The following is a 26,351-nucleotide window of genomic DNA, read 5'->3' as shown; positions in this document are numbered from 1 at the left end:
AGCTAATTACACTGAAGTGAATCTTGTCAGTCCACACTGCTCAGACTCGTGGCTAATTTCTGTTGTGCTTGGAAGTTGCACTGCCAGAAGGTGCTTGGGAAGGATCCTGAGAGGTGAAACAGTATGATCCTACCCGGGATGTGATGCAGCAGGCTTTAGAGAGGAAAGACCTCAGCTTTGCTACCGATAAGCTGGGTGGTACAGGCAATGTCGCTTGGCTTCTTGGAGTCTCACTTTCCTTACTTGTAGTAATGCAATAATAATATCTGCATGGCAGAGTTGTGGTGAAGATTAGAAACACCTGAAGTAACTAAAGCATTCTAGACAACTAGTGTTATCTATTATTACCATCAGCACAAAATACTTGGATAATTTTCTTTTGTAAAGAAGAATAGAATTTACGTGCTAAAATTTACTTGCTAAAATTCAGGACAGAGTCATAAGTTCACTTTTAAAGTAATGAGTAGTTAGGTCTTAAATGCAAGTTACTTGAGTGTTGCTGAAAATGATCTTTGCTGTAAGAATTACAATCATTCATATTTTATATGTACATATTATTGCTGATTCAACTTAATCTACTAATAGAACTCTGGGTAACAGTGAATTATAACCATTCTCATGAATTAGATGGCCAAACAAGAAACATTGCTGAATAATCAAAATAATTATTGGCTGTGATGTGTCCCTCTGAAGGAGATAGATGGGATGATGCCAAACTGGGCATGGCTTATTTTGACAAAGGTAGGTATGTGTGTCTCTGGAGAGCTAAGATCTAATAGAAACTTGGAGGGAAGAGGTTGAGACAGCATTAGGAAGAGCTGGGAAGATTGCATATAGAATAGAAGTTGAGTTCAAAGCTCCTAATGGGGAAGAGGCATGGAGCCAGTCTCTGTATAGATACCATCTGGGTAGTGGCAAGAAGAGATAATTGCCATTCAGTCTCCCCTGCAGGATCAGGAACCCTAAGTGAGAGGCAGTGAAGGAACAACACATGTGCAGTTGATAGCCTGTCCTCGTCTGCTCATGGGAATTCATATGAAAACATTTCATTTTCAATGGATTCTTATATCAGGTTCAAAACTGCTGCCCTCTAGCTCCTGTGATAGGCCTTATTTATCCCTTTTTGACATCTTGGGTGGATTGCTTGTTGAACCTAGAGAGGCTAAGAGGCCTCACAATCAGAAGACTTCATTTTGCTGGAGCAAATCCCATTAGCACAGACTTCCCAGTTTGTTGGCTCATTTCCTTGTGGACCGCCACAGCCCGAGTTTCTCTGAAACTTCTGTCCAACTGCCATGGGTCTGTTCAAAGGCAACGTGCCTATCTCTGGGTGCAGATTGCGTGCTCAGATACTCCAGAGATAATGATCATGGCACATGACGTGTTAACTTCCTGGCTAAGCCTCTGAGATGGCGCCATTGTGCAGAACTTTTCCAACAGAAATGAAATAGAGAGCGATTTATGAAAGCACCCCATTTGTTTTTTCTCAGTATCCTCAGAAACCTTAAAGTATTGTAAATGAGCTGTATTGTCTAATCAAAGAGTTACAGCAATCTATTAATTGCCTTTACCCATTATTTTGCATTTAATTAGGGGGCACTCTTGAGAAAATGAAGGACAGCATAACCTCAAACTATGGCTTTACATCTTGGATAATTGACTATAATTTCAGTCTTTGCAGTTTTTCCTAAATTGTTTATTTCTCCAGATGGTTCTTAAAACTGTGATTTTTACCTCTTTTGCTCTAATGGGTGAGCAAGGCTTTCTGATGAAAGCCTATGTGATTTAGTTTTTTCGACTAAATTAAGGCTTAATTAGTCAAAAATTCAGATTTGTGATGTGTTTATGAAATTTATACAACATAATTAATTTCAGTTAATTGCATAAATAGCTTTTCCATGAAGAATAAACTCTTTTGTTGCTGACCTCTAAACATCACATTTCAGTTGGTCTATATTTCTAGCTTTGCCTGGCAATGCTAAATCAACTTACATAATTCCAAAAGAATTACTTTTTCCTTTGATTTATGACTTTGATCATGCGAGACAGTGATTACCTCAGCAACCCATGTTTCATGTTTGAAAAATGCAGTGAAAATACTATACTTGAATAGCATTGCTTTTGTTTTTTAAGGAAGCAAAAAATGAGAAGTAAGATTTTAGTAGGTTCTTTTAAATTCTCTCCTTCTCATAAAGTTACCTAGGCTTTTTTAGTCTATTTGAATGACAGTTTAAATTACATTGATCAGCTAAATGTCAGAGAATAGCTGTTATTTTTCAAGTCTCCTGATATTTCTAGGATTTCTGTTCTTGAGAAGAATGATGAATTTACCACATGCTGAGCCAGATTATTCTGCTACATGGGCTATTCTCTTTGCAAATGTCTTTACGAAGATCCCTTTAATCCTAGGGAAATATTCTCTAAACATGCCTTGACAATTAATTGGCAAAAACTTTCTTATTAGTTTTCTCATAATGTTGAGAGTAAGTCTTGCATGTAGGCTGGAGCTGGTGAGTTCTCACTTTGATTCTCTGCCTTGTTTGTGATGTAGAAGGAAAGGGTGAAGGGTGTGACTCCAGGAGCTCTTTCAGAGGCCTTAGAAACTTCTTGCCCAGGAGCACCTAGAAAAACTCGCCATCCATCTCACTGGCACAGGTGGAGTCATAAGCACGTGTGTGGAACGACGGTGCCTGGGTTACTGTTACCTCTTTAGCCTGACTCCCAAGTCCCACGTCTGCTTGCCAAGGCCTAGGGACTGTCCAGGGATGTGCAGGCAGAAGAATGACAGTCACCCCAGATGAAAGAGGAGGGAATGCTGGGAAGAGAACTGCAGCTCCCTATCACACAGTTGAATGTACTGAATAACACTGGGTTCCTAACAGAAGGCTGGGTGACTTCTTGGCTTTAAAGTGACTGTTGCCTCAAGATGGTCAGCATATGTGAATTTTGAATCTGAAAAGTGCTCTTCCTTGCTATATTTTTTCCGAGGTTCATTAACAACCAGTATTATAGAGCCAATTCAAAAGGAACATGTTTTTGGTGCCTATCTTATTATTAGCTTCAGGGCTACATTTTTTTAAAATGCATAATGACATCCATGGAATATTTAGAAAGAATATGGTACTTTGCAGAATTGACTTTGGGGGCAGTACATGGCTTATAGTTGGAAGGAAAAGTGTCTGGCAGTTGTGTGAATTGAAAAACCTTTGGTCCATCTCTAGGATGTATTTGCCCATAAGCAGTTGCAAAATGATAAATCCAATGTAAGCGTGACTTTCAAAGGCTCTGTAAAGGTTCAGTACCTTTGCAGTCTGTACACAGAACTGTAGGAAGGTCATTTTCTCCCATGTGTTTGAAGTCAGCCTCCCTCCCTTTGCTCAGGGCTTTGGCTCTGTTCAGAGGATAAGAAATAGGGGCTGGCTATTGTTAGTGACAGGACAGTGCTTGAAGAATAATGAGAGTCACTCCTCCTGTTCCCTAAAGATTGGTAAAGCAAAAGTACACAGTGACTTGGTTGCTTTTTCTAAATAGCTGTCATTACCATTTTCTCTCCAGAGCAGTGTAGAACCTCATCATGATGAAAGTCAGGACACTTGAGTTATGGTGAGGGCTTCATCACAAGCTGTGGGACCTTGGGCCCACTCCTTCCCTTTGGGCCTCGTTGTGCGCGCCGATAAGATGGAAAGTTGCAAGGCATACAGAACCAAGTGCTGCCTCACATAGGTTTCATCACTAACATTGCAAACATCTGCATCTGGGACATGTGAAAAAAGATGTTTCTGGTTTAAATGTGGCCTCTTCCTTAGCCTCTCTTAACCTTCTACTAAAATACGTAGCATAAAACAGAGAATGAGGAACTATCCCATCATCAAGAACTAGAAATTGCAATCATTCTCTTGCCAAAGTCTGGGAGGGGTTGCCATGAACTTTCAAAGTTTATGAAACTGTGTTAAATGACACAGTTGGGGTGGACATTTGGCACAGCTGTTAAGTTGCTGCTGGGAACACCGGCATGCCATGTCAGCATGCCTTGTCTGAGTCCTGGCCACTCTGTTTCCGATCCAGTTTCCTGCTGGTGTACTGCCTGGGAGGGAGCAAGTAGCTGGATCCCTGCCACCTGTGTTGGGAAGACCCAGACTGAATCTGGACTCCTGCCCTTGGCTTAGCTTGCCCTGGTTGTTGAAGTGGTTTGGGGGAGTGAACCAGCAGAAGGAAGATCTCTGTGTCTTAGTCTTCTTGCCTTTTAAACAAAAGTAAATTTTTTAAAAATAATAAAAAATACAATTAAATATCATGTCATCTGATGTCATGCCATCAGAAATGGAGAGTTCCTCTTCTTCCTAGTTCTTTATAAAGAGCTTTATTTTTTGATCTGTATTTGTGCCTTAGATGAAAAATTATTATCAATGTTAACTGAAAAAACTGGCATTTCCTCTATTTTCTTTATTCATGGTTGTTGTTTTGAGTTAGCTTGCCTATCAGTTGTTTCTCTTAGGAAATGCACACACATAGATATATTCACACATACATGCAAATATATGTAGATACATACACAGAGATAGACATGTACACAGATGTGTATGCATGTATGTGTATATACATATATGTATAGGGCACTTGAATAAGTTTGTGGAAAATGGAATTAAAAGTATGAGCTTATAAGAGGCTTCCATAGCCTTGGTAGCTCATGACAAAAGCCTTGGGTGATTACTGACTTCATAAATAAGAGTGTCAATTGTTAAATCAACAGCGGGAGTCACTGTGCACTTATTCCCCATGTACGATCTCTGTCCTTAATGTGTTGTACTATGTGAATTAACGGTAAAACTATTATTCAAACAGTACTTCATACTTTGTGTGTCTGTGTGGGTGAAAACTGTTGAAATCTTTACTTAGTATGTACTAAGTTGATCTTCTGTATATAAATATAATTAAAAATGAATCTTAATGAAGAATGGGATCGGAGAGGGAGTAGAAGATGGGATGGTATGCGGGTAGGAGGGTGGTTATGGGGTGAAAAACCGCTATAATCCAGAAGTTGTACTTTTGAAATTTATATTTTCAAATAAATGTTTTTTTTTAAAAAGGTAAATTAGCAAAAAAAAGTAGGAATTTATTTTGGTGCAAAACAGATTAAAGATCCATGCACAGATTTTTCATGATACACATATTAAAAAAAATTGAGATTTGTTTATTTCTTTGAAAGGCAGAGCAGTAGAGAGAAATCCTCCAACCTTTAGTTCACTCCCCAGTTGGCCAGAACAGCCAGAGTTGGGCCAGTAATCAGTAACTCCAGCCTGATCTCCCACAAGGGTGGCAGAAACCCAAGTGCTTGGGCCACCATCCACTGCCTTCCACGCTGCCTTAGTGGGCAGCTAATTAGCAGGAAGCTGACTGAAAGCAGAGCAACCTGGACTGGAAAGCGACAGTGTAGCCTGCCTACTCCCCAATCCCAGCCATGAATAAAATATAAAAATTTTCATGAAATTTCAAGAAATTTCTTCACCAAATAAACTTTTAATTCCATTTTCCACCAACTTATATATAGGTAAACTCATACTCATAAAGTAGTGAGAGCTATAATGTGATGTAGAAGTGGAGCCAAGCTTGTTTCTGGCAGAGATGTAGGTGCTACATAAAAAGCTGGGTAAGCAGGAGAAGGTACAAGAAGATGTGAGTGGCCAGGCACTCCAGAAACTGCTGTTCTTTATGAACTTCATATGTTTATAGCACTAAAGGTACAAACTGCCCTGACAACCTGATGGACGTGTTGCAGATGTGAGAAGGGCATTCAGTTGGTGCCGCGTGGATAGAGGCTGCTCCCCAAAACAGCATCACTTCTGGATGGGTCTCCTCTCCTGGCTGTGTGCACAGAGGCCATGTGGAGACCATGGGACCATGCCCAAATTAAATAAGGAGCACGTTAAGGTTTACAGAAAGAGCACACTGATGAAAATCATCTGCTTGACAAATCATAAGAATGAAGTAGACAAATAAGATCAGCTGGTGGAGGAACAAGAAAAAAGTTATTGTGATTTTTCCCTGCGAAAAGAGTAGAGATCCAAAGTATAGGTGTAACAGAAAAACACAAAAAATATATAAAATCAAGGTGAGTCATCTAGGAAACTTTATAAGGGAACAAAAGAGGCAACAGTAGAATCCATCCTCAGTGTGGAATCAGAAGAGAGTTTATGTTAAGGAAAAGTAAATCAGCTTAGTCATGAAGGAAATGAAGGGCTTTCCTCTAGTGAATAAGTAAGAACTGTGATGAATTAGGAAAAAAATTGTTCTCTGGAGACTGGAGGATGACTTACAATATAAACTCCTGTGGAAGGCACTAGGACCGAAGCTCACATAGCAAAGATAAAATGAAATACATTCTTCTGAGCTGACATACGAATGCAATGCTGGAAAAGACAGCTACACCCATATGTGTCCTAACAAAGGCATATGTTTCCAGGGTAAAAACATGGAAATCTTTACAAAAGCCATGCTGACCAAAGGATTCTCCCTTAGAACACAGCAGGAAACAATGGAATATCTGGGCATTTTTGAAGGAAAAAACAAATTAGAGGAATGGATTAGTTAGACAAGTCATTTCTTGTCCATGAAGCAAACTAGGATATTATTTCACATATTTTAAGCCTCTGAGAACATACAGCCTGCCCTCTCAGTTTACTTTGCTTATCTAATAACTGAATATAAATTAGGACCCCAAATACGGGAGAGTTGTACTGTAACACGCCTGGAGCATAAGCCTTGGAATCATCATCATACAGAAGATGTGTCTGCATATTGTCTGCACATGACAAAATGGCAGTGTAAACAGTTGAAAAAGATACAACATGTAAATAACCTAGAATCTGATACCTAAAATGCCATGTTACATCCCCAGAAAGCAATGGAGAGAAGATGCAGCAAGGGGCATGGAAATGTAAGGTTATATACAATTATAAGTATTGCGTAGGAACAATTGGAAAACTATCATTTGTCCTCACTTCAATGACAGGTGAAATATATACTAAAGAATTTTTATTTTATTTTATTTTATTTTATTTTATTTTATTTTATTTTATTTTTGACAGGCAGAGTGGACAGTGAGAGAGAGACAGAGAGAAAGGTCTTCCTTTGCCATTGGTTCACCCTCCAATGGCCGCCCTGGTAGGCGCGCTGCGGTTGGCACACCGCGCTGATCTGATGGCAGGAGCCAGGTGTTTATCCTGGTCTCCCATGGGGTGCAGGGCCCAAGCACTTGGGCCATCCTCCACTGCACTCCCTGGCCACAGCAGAGAGCTGGCCTGGAAGAGGGGCAACCGGGACAGGATCGGTGCCCCATCCGGGACTAGAACCCAGTGTGCCGGCGCCGCAAGGCTGAGGATTAGCCTAGGTGCCGGCCTATACTAAAGAATTTTAAGAAAAAGGTCCTAAAGGGTGTGTTCGGGTGGGGTAGTAGGTGGGCATTATAATTCAGAAGGAGCAGAGAGAAAGCACTCAGTGAACAATCAAACAGGCTCCTAGGACAGTCAGGTTAATTTAAATGATGTAAATAGCTCCACCTAATTATTTTCTAATTCTAACATGGCCACGGTCCTGTAGTTTCAAGGCACATTTGAACATGCTGAATAACGTTTGGTCATAGGCTGTTGTGGAGGAAGAGATTTGCAGCCAGCCTGCGTGTTCCCCACACCATGTGGATGTCCCTGCTGAGCTGGGCTCCCCAGCAGCCCTGGGAGCAGAAGCTTCCTGTGCTAGTCCACAGCTTGGTGACACAGCAAGAGCCCTGCGCCAGGGCTACAGTGTTTGCTTTGTCTGAGCTCAGTTTGACCTTTAGAAATGCTGTGGAATTTGAGCTCTTTTGGGGTACCCATTGTTGACGCTTTGTGCTTTGCCATGTTTCTGCTTTTTGGTTTTGGTTTTATTTATTTTTTAAAGAGAGAAGCTTGCCAGGGGGTGTGGAGATTCATTTCCACTTTCAGTGACCCTTCAAAGGCTGGATTTCTCTTCACTGCCTTTACCATGGATAGTCTGTCCCAGATGCTAGATGCTTTAGCACACAACCTGACCTGTTATTTTCTTACATGAAATATGTTTTCCAGGGAAAGTCTCTATCATTGAAAGAAAAAAAGACCGGTTTCCTTGTTAATACAAAAATTCCTTATTTCAACGACTCTGTACCTTTTTCTTTTTCTTTTTTTTTAAACAGTGGTAACACTCTATGTGCCTGAAGACAGGGAGAGTGGACTGGATGATTCTTTGAGATTTTGCCTAACTCTCAGATCTGTAATTTTTTGTGGAGGATTTTATACATAAGAGAAAAGGATTAGTTTTAACAGGAAAGATAACCAATAATCAGTTTGTCCAGGGCAAGAGCCATAAATTTGTGATTTTACTACTCATCCTAGAACTGAGAACGAGTTGCCCGCAGAGTTGCTATTTCATTCTGTTTGTCGTGCTATATTTCCTTCTGTCACCTAAGAATATAATCTGTAAAGTGAAGAAGAAATCAGAGGCTTTGGATTGGGAAGTACCATGTCCCGCCGGCAGCTCTTCATCTAATAAAGCCCGAAATGCACTCAGAGCTTTCTGGGTTAAATTTTCTTAGTTGTGGAATGAGAGTTTGGATTCTATTGGGATTTATTGACTGGTGGTCAGCTAAAATGCCCAGCAGGAGTGTTTTCTTAGACCTGTAGACAACTGGCACTTTACTGTGGCTGTTAATTTCAAAGGTGTTAGAGGAAGTGCATGTGTGCTGTATTTGACCACAGTCTTCGCCATTCCTTATGCTTAATTCTAGTCTGTGCTGCTTACTTTGCTTATATGTTTATTCTTTAAATGCGTTTGATAAAAATAAAAAGGAAGTTGGGGGATTAGATTTTATTTCTGAAATTGGTTCTAAAGCTATGCAAAGTCTAGGCAGTATACACAGGCTTTTTTTTTTTTTTTTAAATAGACATTGGAGGTTGAAAACTATTTGACTAATCATACTAGATTGATGTGTTTAAAAAAAAAAAGTCAATTTATGAAGGCACACCAGAGAAATTCCAAGTGGGTTTTAAAATGGAAATAGAAAAGTTGAATCATTCTACTGGTTTTCTGTTGCCTTTTTGTCACAGTCATTAGTTTGGCCTGAGCTCTACCAGAATTGTTCTAATGGCCCCAGTCACAAGAGCTATTACAGGTTGTCTAACTTGGTTAAATTCTTTTCTGCTCTAAATTGTTAATGATTCAGCATTTCATGGCTTGAGTCAGGTGTTTTCAGAGGGCGCCTTCGTTAAAGGTCATTCCCCAGAAATCAACACCCAAGATTAAGATGGCAGATTGTGCTCAGTGACCTTGGAGACAAAGTATTTATTAGACTCCAGGTTTAGAAGATAGAGTTTGTTGGCAGGAGATCACTGGTTGGGTTGGCCCACAAAAATAGAGGAACAGTATTTTGGGAGAGGTGAGGCCTGAGGGTCGAAGGCCAGTGCTCCAGTACGATACTGTGGAAGAAAATGGAGATTCCCTGTATGTCAACACAATGAATGGTGTCACATCCCGTGTCCCAGTGCAGCCTCTCAGGAGGCATAAGCAATGATCATGAGCACTCAAGGTCGCAGATGAGCCAACGGAAGCTTAGAGAGGAGCCGTAATGGACCTGTGGAAGATCATTTTCAAAGTTTTTGTGCTATTTGATGAAGGACATATTGCTATTCTCTGCATGCTGGTACCTGATGAATGATTTATGGATTTTATTCATTTATTATGATGTTACGGTGCCTGGAAATAAGTTTCCAGTAAATGTTGACACGAGAACCCTTTTGTCACCTGTGTGGGATTGTCATTGTGAAAACTATGACTGAAACACAGAGATTCGGAGATGGAGTGTGGTGGATGCATGCACTTTGATTTATTATTTATTTTTATGATACTGTTAAACAGATTTCCTGATTTTAGTAGGAATGAGAAAAGGAGAGGGGCAGGAGATTTTGTGAACAAGCAGTAGATTGACAGTGAGTGAAATGCTAATGTAGTCAGCAGAATCATATGCATTTAAAAATAATTGGCCTCTAATTCCTAACATTCTGTGGGAGGCCAGTGGAGGATTTAGGTATTTTTTTCCCAGTTGCAAACCAGCAAGTAGATGATTTATGTATTGCAGGGGGGAAGAAAATAATGATTTTTTTTTTTTGTTTAAATCCTTTCATGACATGCAGTTACCTCTCAGTTTTGTGTTTTGACCCCACCCTAGGTCCCTGATCCTGTTTTTCCCTTATTTTAGGAAACCTGCAACTACAGATGAGTTGAATTCATTTTCTCACCTTTCTGCTAAGTATAGAGAACAGTATTTCCAGGCTTTGGCAGTATTTTCAGCAGGATTGAGAACAGTTGAAGCAGGTAGTCCTCTGGTGTTTGCATCCTGCAAGAACAGGCTGGTTTGCTACAAATTTTTTTTTGTAATCAAGAAGAGGCTTATTTTTTATGAGTATTTTTTCAATTATTTAAATTTTTTTTTATTTTAGTTAGTTTTTAACAGATCCAATGTGAAATCTAGATACAATCTAAGAACATAAATTTGAGGATAAAAAGTCTTTGATTAAGGGTTACTATATACTGACAAATGGTATTAGCATTGCTATAGGAACTGTGTTAATTCTTCATAGAGAAAAAAAGAAAGGGGTGAACGTTTACTAGGGTGAAGGTGTCCTCTGGGAGGCCAGGGCTGACCATATGGAGAACTATGGGCAGGAGAGAAGAGAGACCCAAGTGTCTGTAAGGCACATGCCACCTTGGTGTTAGGCTTGTTCCATGAGAGATGAGCAAAGGTGAGCCTACAATCAATATGTAGGTATCCTTTTGATCACTAGTAAACCATCTCCTGAAACGAGGGTCATCACTACTGTCCATGAATCAACATTTGGTCTCTGATGGCACTGGGAAAATTTTCCTTCACTTAAATGTTCAGTCTGGGGCCTGCACTGTAGCACAGTGGGTTAAAGCCCTGATCTGCAGTGCCACATCCCATATAAGCCCTGGTTCGAGTCCTGGCTGCTCCACTTCTGATCCAGCTCCCTGCTGATGGTCGAGGAAAGCAGAAGATGGCCAAAGTGCTTAGACCCCTGAACCCAAGTGGGAGAACCGGAATAAGCTTCTGGCTTTTGGTTTCATATTGGCTCAATTCTAGCCATTGCTGCCATTTAGGGCGTTAACCAGCAGATGGAAGACTTCTCTCTATCTCTGTCTGTCTCTGCCCCTTTCTGTAACTCTGTCTTTCAAATAAATAAAAATAAATGTTAAAAAGAAACGTTTCTCCTATCTTCTCTTTCCTCTTCGATTTTCACTCCTGCAACAGTAATTGGGGCCCTCATTATCTCAATCTTCACTGGTTTTGGTAGGTCCTGGCCTGCCCAATTAATCTCTCAAATGCTCCTTTGGTGTGTCACTCTTCTTAAAAATGCTCATCAGTTCATAGTTGCCAATTTTTCAAAGACAGAGTTCCTCTAACTTCAGAGCAACTGCATCAGGGAGTTTCTCATCTATCCACTGCATTTTTCATGTTCCCTGGTGGATGTTTCCCCCTTCATCTTAAAGTGCTATACTCAGTGTGGCATGAATGAATTCCTCCTGACTCCCATATTAGTGGACCTGATATTTACAACTTAACTTTTACTTTGAAATAACAAAAGATAAAAAAAAAAAAGCTAGTGGTTATGCTAATCCACTTTTCACTTTCATGGAATAACTAACACTTCAAGTCTGTGTATGCTGAGTGCCAGTTCCGTGTCACTCCTTCAGTATTTATTCTGTCTCTCTAAAAATGCACTGAATTAAACCTATTTCTCTTATGTTTGTAACAGGGAAATGAAGCAATGATGAAAAGCAGAGGTGTGAAGATGCTGACTGCAGTATTGGGCATGTGTATGTGTGTTGACAGTGGGAATTTGTTTTCTATAATAAGCTTTCTATGAACTAAAGCTAGTTGATGACATGGAATTATAATGGAAAAAAGCAAAATCAAAGAACATGGTGGAGTGGGCTTTTAGCCTAGCAGATGGAGACATTTATGTTCCACAATGAAGTACCCAAATTCGATTTCCAGCTCTGGCTCCCATCTCTAGAACCTGGGAGGCAGTGGTGATGGCTCGAGTGATTGGATTCCTGCCTTGGAGATCTGGATTGTGATCCAGAGAGATCACGTATCATTTTCAAGCTAAAAGATCTTTATATGAGGGTTTTATGTTTCTTTTTTCTTTGCCCCCCAAGCTTTTCTCAGTTGCACTCAGGTACTCCATTGCCCTTGTGTCTTAGGTTGCTTTAGCACTAGCTGTCGTAGGCATTTTAGCAATGCCCCAGTAAATGGGTTTCTTCATTCTCTCTCTTTTTATCTCTCTACCTGTCAAATAAATTTAAAAATGTGTGTATATATATATATATGTGTGTGTGTGTGTGTGTGTCTGTATGTGTGTGTATTCAAAGAATATGTCAAAATACAGAGCAAATATTGCTGAAGATTGTGCAAGAGCTGTGGCATATAGAGCTTAAATTTGTGTCACCTTCTGTGCTAATTTTTTTGACGTGTCGTTAACTGTGGTGTACCTCATCGCAAATAGGTGACACAATAAGAGGAAACAGTCATTGTCATCATCAACGATGGCACCTCGACCATTGTTCTCGATAGGAAATCTCTCATTCCCTTGAATCTGGTAATGAGTCTTCAATCAAGGCTCATTTGGATTGACTTCCACAAGTAGTAGTCTTGAGTTGCTTACAGATTGCACATCATCATTCCTGTGGGCTGCTGTGAACGTAGCATAGGATGTATTTTTATATTGCTTTTAGATTACTTTGTGTATCCTTCTTGCCTCATCAACCAAAGTATGATTCCTTGAAGGCAGAAATAACAAGTTTTCCAGTGTCGATCATTTAGAGAAACATGAGAATATTTTAGATAGTTACTCAGATCTGTGGGGCATAGCTTTGCCTCTTACAAGTTAAACTCTTTGATGCTTTTAAAGCTGCATTTAGCAGTCTCTCGGGATACTGAATCCCCTCAGTGTACTATTCAGTACATTTTCAAATTTATATTGTTCTTTCTAAATGTGCCTCTTTCTGTAAGACACTGTGGCAAAAAATGACCTACATGAAAGATCTCTGTGAGTGAGATCCCAGTGGCAAGAAGGGGCCATCAAAGAATGAGGTACCTTTCTCTGAAGGAAGGAGAGAACTTCCACTTTGCTTATGGCCCTGTCTAAATACTGGCGAAGTTTTTGGACTCAAAAGGCTTCCGTAGCCTTGGGAACTCATGACAAGAGCCTGGGGTAGTTACTGACGTCATAAATAAGTGTCAATTGTTAAATCAACAACAAGAGTCATTGTGCTCTTGTTATCCATGTAGGACCTCTGTCCTTAATGAGTTGTATTATGAGAATTAATGGTAAAACTGGTCTTCAAACAGTACTTTATACTTTATGTGTCTGTGTTGGTGCAAACTGTTGAAATCTTAGTATAGAGTTGGTCTTCTGTATATAAATATAATTAAAAATGAATCTTAAATATGGGATGAGAGAGGGAGTAGGAAGTGGGACAGGGGTGAGGGTGGGAGGCAGGTAAGGGAGGAAGAACCACTATATTCTCAAAGCTGTACCTATGAAATTTATGTTTATTAAAAAAAAACTCTAAAAAAAGTTAATGGAAAATATGCATGATGAAAAAATAAGTAAGTAAATAAATGTCTCTTTTCACCTTAAATAGCTTTACATGAAGGTCCCCGGTTTCCTTGTCCTGTTCCTTCCAGACCTATCTCAGTTACGTGCAGGTACCCCTTTGCCCTTGGGCTTTCAGCCTGAGACGCCCTAATGAAGATGGCATTTTATAAAACGAAGAGAAGTGCAGGGACGTATATCTTCTTTTGTGTCATTCCGGAGGGATGGAGCAGCAATTCTCGATCATGAGAAGTATTTGGTGTTTAAATTCAGTTAACAGTCTCTCTCCATTTAGTTGTCCAGGCATTAGAGATTGCATTTGTGTGGTGTTAGTATTCATGTCTGTCAGATAATTTATAGGCGAAGGAGTGTAATTTTGTCTAAAAGGTATCTGTAAGAGAGGACACTTGCCAATCCAATTACATTTTCAACTTCTCATTTCTTTTTCTATAACCTCCAATAATTTCACTGGACTTTTAAAGAAAAACATGATCTCATATTATTTTTATGTCTCTCCTCAGTCAATGCTAATTTTAGTTCTAATGTTCTCTCACTGGTATCTCCTCTATTGATTTGGTAAGTGCTACCTTCAATCATTTAAAAGTAAGTAATACATTAAGACCGCCCAAGGCTATCCTATATTCAGAAAAATTACTCCATTTAAGAATTAATTTAACAAGAGTCTATTATACATTTTACTCTGGAAATTCACCAGGATTCTTTCCATCTTTGAGAAAGCATTTATTATCCAGAAGAAATTAGGCCTAATTTTAGAGAATGCTAGAGTGAACAAAACTTCTTCAAATTCCCCCACATCTCACAACTGTGACTTTAATAATAAAGTTTAAGGGTGACATAATTTCAGGGCTGGAAGAAAACGAGTGGATAGCAGTGTCAATTAGAATACTACCACCTGGCTTCAGATATCTTAAAAGCCATTTAAACAGTACATGAAGTAGTGGATAAAGCCGCCACCTGTTATGCCGGCACCCCATATGGGTGCCAGTTCAAGACCCAGCTGCTCCACTTCCAGTCCACCTCCCTGCTAATGTTCTGGGAAAAGCAGTGGAAGAAAACCCAAGTGCTTGGGTCCTTGCACCCATATAGGAGACCTGGAAGAAACTCCTAGCTTCAGCCTGGCCCAATACCAGCCATTGTGGCCATTTGCAGAGTGAACCAGCAAATGAGAGCTCTTTCTCTCTTATAACTCCACCTTTCCAATAAATAAAAAATAAGAAATTTGAGCAATACAATGAGCATCAGAAAGAGGGCTCTTGTAAATGCAGGACAAGAAGCATCCTGTTTTGGTGGTTGTTTCTGTTTGGGTTTTATATGTCTGTACTATATTCCTGATCACCTTGTCTGATTGTTACTGGCAGTGGCTGGCTTGCCTCAGTTCTTTTTTACCAATAGAGTAATGAAAGATAATTCAGTCAGACTTAAGTTGGAAAGTAGACCAGTTTATTAAAGTATGTTCCAGGAAAAGAATGGGGTAGTCAATAGAAAACATGACCCCTTTCTTCCTGGTTTGGGGCTTTTATCCCTAATATATGAAGGGCATTAGCTGGTGGTGTGGCCTTGAGTCTCCTGGTAAGCATTTTTGGTTGACATCAGGGAGTTGCATACCTTTGGGCTCTCTGAGCTTTTGGCTAAAAACTGGACTTTTCCAATTTGGCTGAATTCCAATTTTATCAGAGAGTACTTTAACCACAAATTAAATGGCAAAGTGGGTGGTTCTGGGTGGCCCTGGGGAGAGGGGAGCCGAGTCCTTGGTTCCACCCAGTAGACCACCCAGGTGGACTCTGGGGCCCTTCTCCCATTCACTCCTGTGTAACTCTTTACTTGACACAGTGGTCATTGTGGAGGGCTGGGTATGGCCAGACTGGACTGTTCTGCGCTAGTGAGGCAGTAGGAACAATGACTTCACATACACCTTTCAAATATTTTGCTTAAAAGAAAGTAGGAAAGAGAATAGTAGCTCGAAAAGGAGCCATGAAATCAATAGTTTTGTTTGGATGGGCAGGTTCTCTGATAAAAGGATAGCATAGTGTGGAGAGAAGGGAGAAACAGAAGAAAGGAGTGAGAATGTGAAACTGCATTCCAGTACCCTCAGAAGGAAGTACCCAACGGAAGCAAGACCTTTCTCTCTGTCTCTCTCTCTCACTGTCTAACTCTGCCTGTCTAATTAAAAAAAAAAAATTCATCCAGAGGCTTCCTGTATGAATAAGCAGCCAAAGCATCCCTGTGCTCGCACCCACCAATGGCAGTACAGGACTGTGTGCACAGCGGCAGTGAGAGCCACCCAAGTCCAAGCCCACAATTTCTCTTACTGATGTCACTTAGCTGTGAGAAGAACATTGTAGAGAACCATACATGACATGTTTGAACTGAAACAGCCCAAATGAATGTTGAACCCATCTACTAAGGGACATCACAATTTCCCTCTATTTTTTTTGTTATTTGTTAGTGCCTGCAGTACCAAACTTCAGGACAACTTGAGAGCTTTGTAAGAGAAACACGTGAAGATGATCTACCACCATTCACCAACTGTTGACATTTCACTTGAGTGGCATATCATGCTCCCCTTCTCCTCCCCTTCTCTTTGTCTTTCTCAGTCTCCCCCTCCTTGTCCTCTCCATCTGGTTCTCTCCACTCCCTCCTCCCTCAGTATAAAGCTCCTCAGTTAGGAGAGATTTTACATCCTGTCAACCCGTGGTAATTTGGAAACTTTGAGTCTGAAATGCTTTGAATGCACCTCACCTACCAGACATCCTAGCTTAGCAACACAGCACAGTGAAGAGTGTCACGTGTCCCCTTGGAGATCCTGCACATCACTACCTCAGAAAAGACTGCAGTTGAAAATACGCAGTATGACCTTTTGCTGAATATATAGAACTTTACTACCATGGTCATGATTTTATGCAGCCTGAGTTGAAGATTGTCTCTACATACTTAAAACTATCATTGCAGAGTAGCTTGGCAACATCTTGCCCCTTTGCTGTTAAATATTTCAGTGTATGTTTGCTAAGAAAAATAATTGTGGCTAATGTAAATATAGTACAATAATCAAATGCCTGGATGCTTAAAATTGCTGTATTTCTATTATCTAATGCAATGTTCATAGTCATATTTTTTTTGTCCTGGTAATGCCTTTCACAGTTCTTTTTAAATAGCAGTTGTTAAAGCATTAATAATATTGCTTGACGTCCCTTCACGTGGAATTTTATAAAGAAGCTTGGAAACAGAGGGCCAGCAGGGCGATTACCCTGTATAGAGTCTAGCTCATGACTAGAGTCACGTTGTGAGAGCATGTCCCAGTGTGTGCCGTAAAAATACTTACTCCAGTAAATGCATGAAAAATCAAGATTTTGAATTCAAAGTTGGAAAAATGCTTAATATTCTCCCTGTTGCCACTCACAGACGCCTTAGAGATGAGTGGCTCAGAGACAGAAGGCTATGAGCACTGACAGGTTTATGCCAGAAGGAGACCTCATTCTTTTTTCTACAATTTCTGTGACTTAGTTGATCATACACCATCCTTCTGATGTCCTATGTACTTGAATTTAGGAATTCCATTCTGTTTTTTCACAGTATTTGTTAGACTTTAAAAACTCAATTTCTTTAACTTTTGTTATCAATTTTTTTGGCTGATTAACCTTCTTTTGAAACGTTGAAAATCACTATGGTATTTCATAACAAAAACATGTAAGCTCTGTCCTTCAAATACTACTGGTTTCTCTAATACTTGCAGATGTGGATATAAAATGGCACCTGTGGAAGAAATGGTTTAAAAATGTTCACGGAAAATGGAATTTAAAGGTGTTCATTTTGGTGTAAAAAATTTTTCAAATTTATGTATAGTTATTTCATAATATGTGTTTTATATGAACTTTTAAAAGACTCCTGTACACATGAATTTCCAACATTTTTGCACTAAAATAAACTTACCCTTTACTTCTATTTTCCATGAACTTTTCAAAGTATGCCGATAACACCCATGACTCCATAGCAGTGCCGAATGGTATGAGACATATAACAGATTCTGTCAGTGAGCAAGCTAAACAGTTTGTTGCTTGCTGAAGCTGAAGACAGTGCCGGGGGATATTACGTCTCTGTCCTCACACTTACTCAAGAACACAGGCTGAAAGGTTTTTGCCACTTTGATTGAGGGCTCTCTAGACTGGCTTGGGTATTAACATCCAGGCAGCAAAAATCTTATTTTTGTTTGTTTTTGTTCATTTTGTACTCAAGAGAGGGTGAGCAACTATGGGCAAAGTTGTATGGCACTGGCTTATATCATTTAGACGCACATTCTTCTGTGAGAATTCAATCACATGGTCATAATGGATGGAAGAAGGGCCTGCAAGTACAGTTCCTAGTTGGTGGGCTGCCTCCAGGTAGCAAGTTCAACTATGAAATGTTTATTCATGTCTTTGCTGAAAAGAAGTATTTAGAAGTCTGTTCTTGTGTGTGTGTAATTGCTAAGAAATATTATAGTATAATTTTATGTAAATCCTGTATTATCTAATGTTTTCCTCCCATTGATTCTCTTGAGTTTAGAAGGACAGTATAAATATGCTCATTTACAAATGGAAGATTTATGTCCCAAATTAAATGGTAGGAGAAGTCTAAAATTATTTATATGTGTCAGAATTTGATTTTTGGTTACTCATAAAATATTTAAATAAATATTATTTAAAGTATTTAAATGAATATTTAAATTACTTAAATATTATAATTTAAATAAATATTATTTTAGCCTAAAATATATAATTGAGGAAATATTTTTTACTTTTAGGAGAAGTTCACTGAATGTGCTACATGCTAACTCACCAAGGAATTAACGTTGAAAGTTGTCCAGGGTGTTCCTTGTTAAAATAGTTTAAAAATACATCATATAAATATAATCTCTATTCGTTGGTAGATGACAGTGAAAATGGATAGTTGGGGGACTTTTGGCTAAGTAACAAATAGGTGAGAGTTGAAATTACCATTGAAGAGAAATGACAAAAAATGAAAAAGTAAAACTCATTTCTCCAATAGTTTGTCATTAGATAAGTATATATTAAAACCACTAAAACTGAAAATAAAACATTATAGAGAAAAATAATTCATGTAAAATTCCAAACTTCTACTTTGAAAAATTAAGTCAGTGTTATAGAGATAATGAACTTAATACCTACTATTTAATTAAACTTTAAGCTCATTAGTTAGCCTAATTAATTCATATGATTAGCCTCTGCATATTGCCAACATTATTCTGAATCTTCTGGAATATGATTTTAAATTTAGAGGGAGTAATTTAATGGTGCTCAACATTGATTGTTGACACTGCAACATAAACTTAATATTTTAATGGGTGCTCAACTCCTATTACAAAATAAGATTTACCTGATTGGTGCTACTTCTACGCTGCAGGCTTGCCTATTCTATATTTTCACAACACACCATGTTTTGTCATTAGAGCAAATATCACAGTCATAAAATAATGACTTTTTTATGGTTTACGTAGTATCTGCCTGCCTTTTCTAAATAACGTTAATCCTCATGAAAACAAATTGGTTCTTCCTTGATCACTGCAGAATTCCCGGAGCCTGGAACATGGCAGGCATTCAGGAGATAGAGGGGACACATGGACAGATATTCTTGCTGAAATTAATACAAGAAGTTGGGATAGGAATGACTACACTGGTATGTCCAGTTTACCTAGTAAGTGTAGTCCTAAACACCTCCTTCCCTACAAAAATGTCTACTAGTTATTCCCATTCTTTGTTATAAGTCTCTTAAAAATAAGATTGATGGAGCTAATTATATCAAGCATATTTTCCATTAATTGCAAACCATTTCATGAATATTGAATGAAGTATCTCTGCTCTTAACAAAAGCTTTATAGACTTATCTGTTGTTATGCAATAGGCTGAAGCAGCAGTAAGCATTTGTCATCTGTCACACAATTTCTTAAAAGATTTATTTATTTACTTGACAGGCAGAGTTGCATAGAGAGAGAAACACACAAAGACAGAGAGATTGTCTCTCTGCTGGTTCACTCCCCAAATGGCCATAATGGCCAGAGAAGGGCCATTCCAAAGCCAGAGGCCAGGAGCTTTTCCTGTGTCTCCCATGTGGGTGCAGGGGCCCAAGCACTTGGGTCATCATCCACTGCTTTCCCAGGCAGTCAGCAGAGAGCTGGATCAGGAGAGAAGCAGCTGGGTCAGGAACCCATAGCCATCTGGACTTAGCCTACTACACCACCGCACCGGCACCTCTTCTATCACTCTTTTAACAATTAATTCCTGAGAGTACCTGTGATAGGCCAGGCACTCTTCTAGGTTCTGAAGATGCAAAAAGAGAGCAAATGAAAAAAGAAATCTTCCCTAAATGAAACTTGTGTTTTAATATGGAATGTGACATTTAACAAGATGAAAAGTGACATACATACTTTTTTTTTTTTTTTTAGATAGTGATAATTGCTAAGGAGAAAAAAAAATAAGTCATAGAGGAAGGTTAGAAAATGTCATTGGATGATTGGACTTAAAAGTTGAGACAGTAGGACGTGTGTTAGGTGTAATGGTTTGGCAGTGGTTGAGATATTGTGTTCTACATCCTTTATCAGAGTTCCTGGGTTCAAGTGCTGCTTCACCTGTGGTGGCTCAAGTAATTGGATCTCCATGTAGGCATGGGAGATCAAGGTTGACTTTGTAGCTCTTGGCTTTGGTGTGGCCCAGCCCTGATCATTGTGGGCATTTAATGAGTGAACCAGAAGATGTTTTTCTTTCCCGCTCTCCTTCTCCTCATCCCCTCCCAAAGAAAGTTTAAAAAATTTAAACAGCGCAGTAAAAGCCTCATTTAGGTGGCTATTTGAGTGAAGGCCTGTGAGAAATGAATGAGATTTGTATGCATTTATCTGGGCAAAGAACATCAGAGGAACCAGCAAGGCAGAAGCCCTGCGATGGGGTGCAGACATTGTGTTCAAGATGGGAGTGTCTTTCTGTGGAGCTAAAGCAGTGTGATGGCAGAGACTATGGTAGGGATGAGATCAGAGTTAACAAAGGCCAGATGTAGGAGTGTCTTGTCAATGAGAACAAGCTTTGGGCTTTTATTTCAAGTGACAAAGGAGACTCTTAAGTAGAAGAGCACTGACTAATTTTTCATTGAACAGCATCTCCCTGAGCATGCTCTGTGAAAGGGCAGGGCTGAGCAGGGGGGATAAGATAGCACAGCATTCTGACAATGCACATTCGAGGAAGTGGTGACTTAGAGTGAGGATGGAATAGGGAGGGAGTGTTTTTTAAATAAGCATTTGTAGATTTTTCTTCTGTATCCTGATGGTCAGGAAGAAACAAAAAGGAACCTAGAGTGACACCAGGCTCTACACTGAAGATTCCTTCAACAAAAGTTCGGAAAATTGTCTTAAGGGGCACAAAAAGCAAACCTGACTACAAATGACAAATGGTCCACTTGAAGAGCTTGTTTGAGGCCTAGTGTATTTCTTGTTGAGTTTTATTTCCCTATGTTTACACAAAAGCAAAGAGGTGGTTTTTGTTTTTTTTTTTGTTTTGTTTTGTTTTGTTTTATGTGTTTACTCAAGCTTTTGGAAATTGGGTCATGAACCTGACCTTTAATTTTCTGTCCTCAGTGGAAACCAACATTGGAGTCATCTGCTTCTGATTATTTTTTAAGGGTCTTTTGGGCTCCCCTATGTTTTTTTATGTCTCAAAAACAAAGGGAACACTGCAGACTTGACCAATGCCAAGTCAGGCATCAACATTGCTGGACTATTTCAGCAAACCTCGAAAACCCTAGCTTGATCAGTACCAAGTTTGTATTTTGTGTTTGTTTTTCTTATTTAAACATGAGCGTGCAGCCTGCCCCTGGAAAGCTGTTTCGGAAGAAATTATCCAGCCTCAGTTTACAGAAGTTGGGGGAGCATGAGTCTTGGACATTGTTTTATTAAAGATCTCACCAGATAACTCTGGTGAGGCATTATGACTCACAAGACTGAAAGGTTTACTTCTTAGGTGGTTTTAGGAGGGGTAACCCTGGGTAAAATGGCACAGATGTTAAAATTGTGGCAAATTAAATACTATTTTCCCTTTCTCCTGTTCATGCAGCATTAAATGTATCTATAGATGTATTTTCTAAATAAATAACAGATGCTTTTCTAAAGCTGTAGTTTCTAAATATATACTACATAAAATTTTTCTGAAGTTCATTTTCCTCATCTATGTAATGGGGATAGTACGTAGTACTGCTCTCAAGTTTTGTGTGCCTGTGTGAAGCAAAGGAATGAAAGCAATGTGTGGAATACAGAGCCTAGAACTATATGTGGATGGGCCGTGGTTTGCATTCTTTTCTTAAACTGTGAGCAAGCATGTGAAAACAAAGCCAAGAAAAGGGCTGTGGTGCTAAATGGAGTAGAAGCAGCACACTTTGCTTGATGCTTTGGGTGAATTTGTAGTATCATTGGAATTTGAGATGCCATTTCAGTAACTTAGGTAACAGAGTAAATTCAAAGTAAACAATGAAATTCTCGACTTAGTCTCTTCCTGTCCTCTCCCATGACATCAGCTTGAAATAATGGCAGTTGAGAAATCCCAGACACAAATATCTCAGGAGGGACTGAGCTGGAGGTATCAAAAGATGACAGAGCTGAGGCCAAGGGAATCATGCTTGTGAATTACCTGCACCTTTCCAGCAGATCTGAGGGTCTTCAAAATAAAGACACGAGTGTTACAAAGTGAGCAAAGGGTACTGTGGCAAAGGAAAGCTGACTTGAATATTCCTCTTCATTCTGTGATTGGCTAAGGGGGGAGAGAAACAACTCATGGATGACATTAAAATTTAGGGTTGCTGATGCAGAAGATGAGTGACCTCTTTAAATTCTATTAAGTTAGAGTATCGTTTTTCACTCTTTCAAGGAAAATCAAATTTATCTTCAGCTTTCACAGAGGATATGAATATCCATGTGTATCCAGGGATGCAAGTTCGGCAGGCTGTGCACAGGGCCATGACAGAAAACTTCTATTATAATTTACCCAGAAGTGTTAGGTTACAATAGGAGTATATGCATGCCTATGTTTAGAATTAAGCACTATACATACTTTTTAAATATATATTTATTTATTTGAAGGTCAGAGTTACAGGGAGAGAAGGAGAAGCAGAAAGAGACATATCTTCTATCCGTTGGTTCACTCCCAAGATGGCTGGGCCAAGCTGAAGCCAGGAGCTTCTTCCAGGTCCTCCACATGGGTAGCAGGGGCCCAAGTACATAGGCCATCTTCTATTGCTTTTCCCAGGCCATTAGCATGGAGGTGGCTCAGAAGTGGAGCAGCTAGGTCATGAACCGGTGCCCATATGGTGTGGCAGCTTTACATGCTATGCCATGACACTAACTCCTATAATTATGTATTTAAGAAAACATTTTGTACTAAAGCATGCCACAGCCAATTATTTCATCAATATTTGTTTTAAAAGTCAGACCTAGATACAGAAGTCATAGAAAACTAGTTTTTGCACCTGAGCTATAAAGGTTTCCTATGAAACAGTAGGGAGATACAAGGCAGTACTACGATTACAAATTCTAGAGGCAGTCTGTTTTGGCGTGAATTCAACCTTCACCATCTAAGCCTCTGTGACCTGGAGTAAGTTCCTTAAACTCTCCACCTTCTCATCCATAAAATGGAATAATAATTGCATACTTATGTAAGGGTTCTTGGAAGTACTGAATAGCATAATCTAGGTAAAACATTGGCCAAATAGTGTTCCATGGGTGCTTATTGTTATCATAAATGTTATTTTTTCATTATAGACTTACTTCTCACAAGTTGTTAATGTAGGCAGCTTCATCCCTATCTTAAACCTGCTAAAGCTAGAGCTCAGGAATATTAAATTTCCTAAGAAGTAAGAATGGAAGCCAAGGATGCGGCACTGTGGTACAGCAATTTAGGCCATCATCTGCAGTGCCAGCATCCCATATGGGCTCCAGTTGGAGTCGTAGCAACTCCACTTCTGGTTCAACTCCCTGCTGGTGAGCCTGAGAAAGAAGCAGAGGAAGAGCTAAGAATTTGGGCCTCTGCACTTATGTGGGAGATCCAGAGGAAGCTCCTAGCTTTGGACTGGCCCAGCTCTGTCTGTTGCAGCCAATTGGAGAGTGAGGATCTCAGCCAGTGGATAGAGGGTCTCGGTCTGTCTGTCTCTCTCTATCTCTCTCTCTCTTTCTTACTCTGCCTTTCAAATTAATAAGTCAAAAACAAAACTAAAAAAGAGTGGAAGCCAGAGCAAACTTGGGTGTCTCATTCCAAAACTGAGGCTTGCAGGCGATACAGTGCTCGTTGGTCGTTCTCCAAATACTTAATCAGTACTTCTTGGATGTTCATCTGCCACATTCCCTTGCCAAAAGAAGCAAAAAGAAATGGGACAAAATTGCTTTACAGGCCTTCAAAATTCACTGAAACCCATTCATACTGTTGTACAGCAGAAGTAAACATAAATGTCTGTGGAACAGAGACCAAGGGAAGTACCAAGAAAATGCTCAGAACCACTGGAATAAAGGAAAGCACACTTTTGTGTCTTGATTCCCTTGCAAATCAAGATGAAATAGTAAGTGTTTCTACCTCATTTTCATCCAAATTCCCATAGATTGTTACTCAAAATCTAAACCTAAAAACTGATGGTTTTTCAAGATCTATGATAGGGAGTTTTGAGGAAAAAGTAATAAAAATCGAGACACTCGAAGAGTCTAACACTTTCTAAATTCAGTAGAGGGATGTGTTTGTACTGGGGTTTAGTTTGTCATCTTTCCAAACCAGTCACTGAAAAATATAAACAAAGCAAACTTCTCTCATCTAATCTGAAGTAGCTAAAATTGGTGATTCTAATTAGATATTTTATGGACTTTAAAGAATGATAGGACAATTTTAGGGTAGCCATATACCTGATTAAAGTACTCCAATCATGATGAATAGCTATGTTTAGTATGATTACCCTAGCAACAACTAAATTCGTTCCTGTGTATAACAAGCCCATTGGCCATTTTTTTTTGGGGGGGGGGGGGTTGTTAATAGTATGTTAGTGAATGCCACTTGGTTCAAAAGACTGATGTTGTAGTAAAAAAGAAGATGTGGAGTGTGGACGGTTAACCCTGATACTGCTAGATAACCTGGTCAAAGTGTTGTGTGGGAATTATTTGTTCATCCACAAGGAAGTCTGATGGTTGGAGATGGGGGTATTTACTGGAAAGGCCAGAGTTCTGGGGCTTCTTTTCCTCTATTCTGCTGTGGAGTTTGGGCAAGTCATTGATTCTTGAGTCTGAAAATGGAAATCTTTCACTAGAATCTAAAACAAAGTGAATCTAGTGCCCATAATGCAAAACAGATGTGCCCCAAATGGCCCTTGCTTATCACTTCTCTTTTGAAACTTACATGTTATTTCTGAAGAAGTCTAAAAGAGTGAGTCATTCCTCCAGTATTAGAACAACCCCTACTACCTTTGATTAAGTAGTGTGTGTGTGTATACACACACAGACAGAATGACATGAATATGGCAAGAGTCTCAGGACTCAGCATGTAAGAAAGACAAGGGGACATATTTGATGTCAAATATTCTATCTCTAGAGGCCATTCTATTTTATTCATTTAAATACATGGTTATAGGCCGAGGTTGGTTGTTTGGGTCAAGTATGCACTGTTGGATCTGTTCAAATAAAACATAGGCTGTTAACGTTAGATTTCAGAAGGAACCGAAGACCAAAAGGACTGAATGCTTGGCACTGTTGGAGTGGACTGTGTTCTTCAGTTCTAGGCCACTGACTGTAAGGTTCTCTCTTCCTGGTGCACTGATTTCCCTGACTTTGTACTTCCTTACTGCTTATTTTTGTAAATAGCTCTTACTAAAACACCTTTCCACCAAGAAGCCTTGATCTCTTAACTCTAAGGTGTGGTTCCTTCCTATATGCTTCTGCATTGTAGTAGATACTTAGTGTCAAAGACTTTCTCTTACTGTACTAAAATTAGTCAGTGACTTAGCTAAGTAGGATAGGAATTCCATGAAGAAATTTATCTGTCTTACTTATTGAACTCCTTTTCTGTCCCTTGATACTGGGCTAGGCAGAGGAGATGGAACAGTAAAACATATGTTGATTGGTTGAATAATTGCACAAATAAAACATTTAAATGCCAAGATACAGTGCAATCACCCAAAACCACCTCTGGTTTATCCTACGCATTAAACATGAAAGTATTTTCGAAATAGCCAAGTTAAAGTATGTTTGTTCCTTATTGTTTCTTGTTTTTTTTTTTGGGGGGGGGATACACATACTCATTAAAGTGCATTTTTCACAAATACAATTTATGAGTGGTTTGGAATTAACATTCCAAAATATTGAACAGATACTAGAATCTTGCAACTCTGGAGAACCTTGTAGCATAGGCTTTTGTTGTTCACGTTATTTTAGATGTTTATTTTGTTTGAAAGGCAAAGAGACAGTGAGAGAGTTAGAACTTCCATCCCCTTGTTCACTCTCTGAACACCTGCAGCAGCCAGGAATGGGCCATACCAAAACTAGGGTCCCAGAATTCCATGCAGGTGTCCCATGTGGATGGCAGAAACGCAAGCACTTGGGTCGTCATCTGCTGATTTCCAGGATGCATTAGCAGGAAGCTGGACTAGAAA

The 26,351-nt window shown here is 39.4% G+C and overlaps 1 protein-coding gene across 4 annotated transcripts in view; it reads left to right on the top strand.

The window, feature by feature from the left end:
• SGCD (sarcoglycan delta) overlaps nt 1-26,351 on the top strand; it is a 443,968-nt gene that overhangs the window by 46,416 nt on the left and 371,201 nt on the right. The window lies entirely within an intron of this gene.

This window comes from Lepus europaeus, chromosome 4 (assembly GCF_033115175.1).
Source record: "Lepus europaeus isolate LE1 chromosome 4, mLepTim1.pri, whole genome shotgun sequence".
Lineage (NCBI taxonomy): Eukaryota > Metazoa > Chordata > Mammalia > Lagomorpha > Leporidae > Lepus > Lepus europaeus.
This window is presented reverse-complemented; position numbering and strand designations above follow the sequence as displayed.